This window comes from Mesitornis unicolor, unplaced genomic scaffold (genome assembly GCF_000695765.1).
Source record: "Mesitornis unicolor isolate BGI_N332 unplaced genomic scaffold, ASM69576v1 C13420595, whole genome shotgun sequence".
NCBI lineage: Eukaryota > Metazoa > Chordata > Aves > Mesitornithiformes > Mesitornithidae > Mesitornis > Mesitornis unicolor.
In genome coordinates, this window is record NW_010222641.1 from 1 (window position 1) to 2,410 (window position 2,410).

At 41.7% G+C, this 2,410-nt stretch overlaps 1 pseudogene; it reads right to left on the reverse strand.

The window, feature by feature from the left end:
• Positions 1-10: 10 nt before the first annotated feature.
• On the reverse strand, positions 11-208 carry LOC104547524 (annotated as a pseudogene).
• Positions 209-2,410: the final 2,202 nt, after the last annotated feature.

Sequence of the window (2,410 nt, forward strand, 5' to 3'; positions counted from 1 at the left end):
AGGACCTTACTTCATCAAAGTCCCCTCGGACGACATGGACGTCCCCAGCCAGAGTCTTGAGGTAGTCATAGGTGTCCTTGGTGCAGAGGTTTCCAGTGCAGAGGATGTGTTGGATCTTGCCTGGAACCAGCAGCTTTTTGAATTTGGCCGGGAGGCTGTTGCACCGATGGGGAATGTGAAGATCTCCCAACACTAACACCAACTTAGTGGGTGTTGTGACAGGAGAGAGAGGTCGTTAGGGAAACTCGAGACAAGAATCACTGGCAAACAAAACACTCCAAGGTTTTCTCCAGTTTCGTAACTTTGCTTTCTGATGTAAAAGCTACTAAAATAAGAATGAAACGGTGATGGAAAATTACCATATTGAGGGAAAACGAGGGCCCTTACTAACACAGAACATTTTCCAGAGGGGGACCTTACAGACAACAGTCTACAGAAATGTTTTTAAATTTTGTTGCTGAAAGCCATTGCAAACGTTAACAAAGGAAATGTGTTACTACTTGATGTATTTTACACAGGTTTGGGAACTGCAACAAACTATCCCACTTTTTCTTCTCCTTAAACATAAAAAAAAAAGTTAGGACATCTCTAGTACCTGTTCTCAAGCAGAGACCTGGCTAAACTGAGGCCACTTCCCTTTAAAACTCTTCATTCACGTTTCTTCCTACTTTAATTAACTTATTTTCTTATATAATAAAAAAGGCAGCAAATTTGCAACAAGTGTTAACAGCTGAGCAGAACAGGAAGCTTGTTCAGAGTCCATGCTGTAAGAACCACTGAACAACAGGACAAAACTAACAATTTTTAAAAAATAAAAGAGAACTGGGGCACTGCAGAGAAGGTAAGCCACACCACTGCACGCAGCGGCTCTGTTACCAGTTCTAGATACTCATAGTTTCAGAATAATAGATGCAAGGAGAATACAAATTTAATGGGGGCTTCAAAATTAAGCATCCAGATGAAGACAGACCATAATTTAATACCACGGGGTTTAAATCTGCAAATAAAGAATTAATGCAACACAGCAGTAAATTAATTATGCAAAAAGGGCATGAAAAGCTCTATAAAGCGAGGGGTATTATGCCACTGCGCTGTAAAAACACTGGCTCTAGAGACACTCATCCTCATTAACAGCTCCGTATTAAGAGAGACAGTTTCTCTCCCAACCATAACGCTTCGTTAGTGAGACAGCTCCTACCATGACAGCCATCGAGGTGTTTGTAAAAGACACAGCCCAGATATATGTGTTGATATAAGCAGTAATAACTACACTAAAAAATTAACTTTTCAAATACTTGCTTTTTTAAATTTTTCAGCCGTGCAGCTGCAGCCGTCAAAAAAGGCAGAGGGAACTACTTGGGTGGGGCTTTTTGTTTCTTTTTGGATGAGGAACATCTCAGTGCCACCATCAAAGCCATGCATTTTTGGAGAAGAGATGGCTGAAGGTATCGGGAAAGCTATACATGAGGTTTTTAAACTATACATCAGGTTTTTAATCCATGAGCTGCCAATTGAAAACTAACCCAGGAGAGGAAAAAGACATTTCTGATGATTTTTCAAGAGCTCCCAGTGAAAAATACCCTCACCAGCATCAGTCTAGAGATTATATACTTGAATGTAAGTAAAAGCAAAAATAACAAGTGATTTTGATTATTAAAAGGGCAATATATAGCCATTAACGATGCTTAAGGAACTCAGACCTGCCATCCCAGTCATGTATTTCATGTTCAATACCATTATGCTGCCACTGCAAACACCAAACCCCACTGAAGTCAGCAGAGTTGTGCATTCAAAGGCCACTTCCTTTGCTGACAAACTGACAGGCCCTGTATTTCCCCCCAGATCACATTCGGGCTCCCATTAATTAAAGAAAAGCTCAGCAAACTACACTAACACAAACAAATTGAAAGCCCTGAAGTGTGTTTAATAATCACAGGTTTTATGCGACATAAAATAGCGGTGAAGAATGTTACAGCAGAGCTTTAACTGGGAATTCAGGTGCGATCTTGTGTGAGTAGCAGCCCCAGATTCGTGTGTACACAACATTCACATCGAGTAACATTAACCAGCCCTTACCACCGGTGTTAGCAAGAGCCAAGAGGAGGAAACTTACTCTGTGCCCAGCCTTATTGGAATGGAGAAGTTGATTGCAGACAGGGGGGAATGAAAAACAGGGCGAAACATGATCAATGTTAAACAAAAGAAAGCAACAGAAAAGAAAATATAGCCAAATGAATAGGCAAATAATAATTAATGAATTGTTGATGTTATGAAAGAAGCGTTAAAATAAAAATAAATAAAATTTAGAGCCGGCTCCTGCGCGCAGCCGCCGGCAGCTCCCCCGCACGGCCCCCTTACCGCCAGCGGGCCCTCCGCGGGGCTTCCCGTCCTCTCAGCGCTCCCCTCCCGC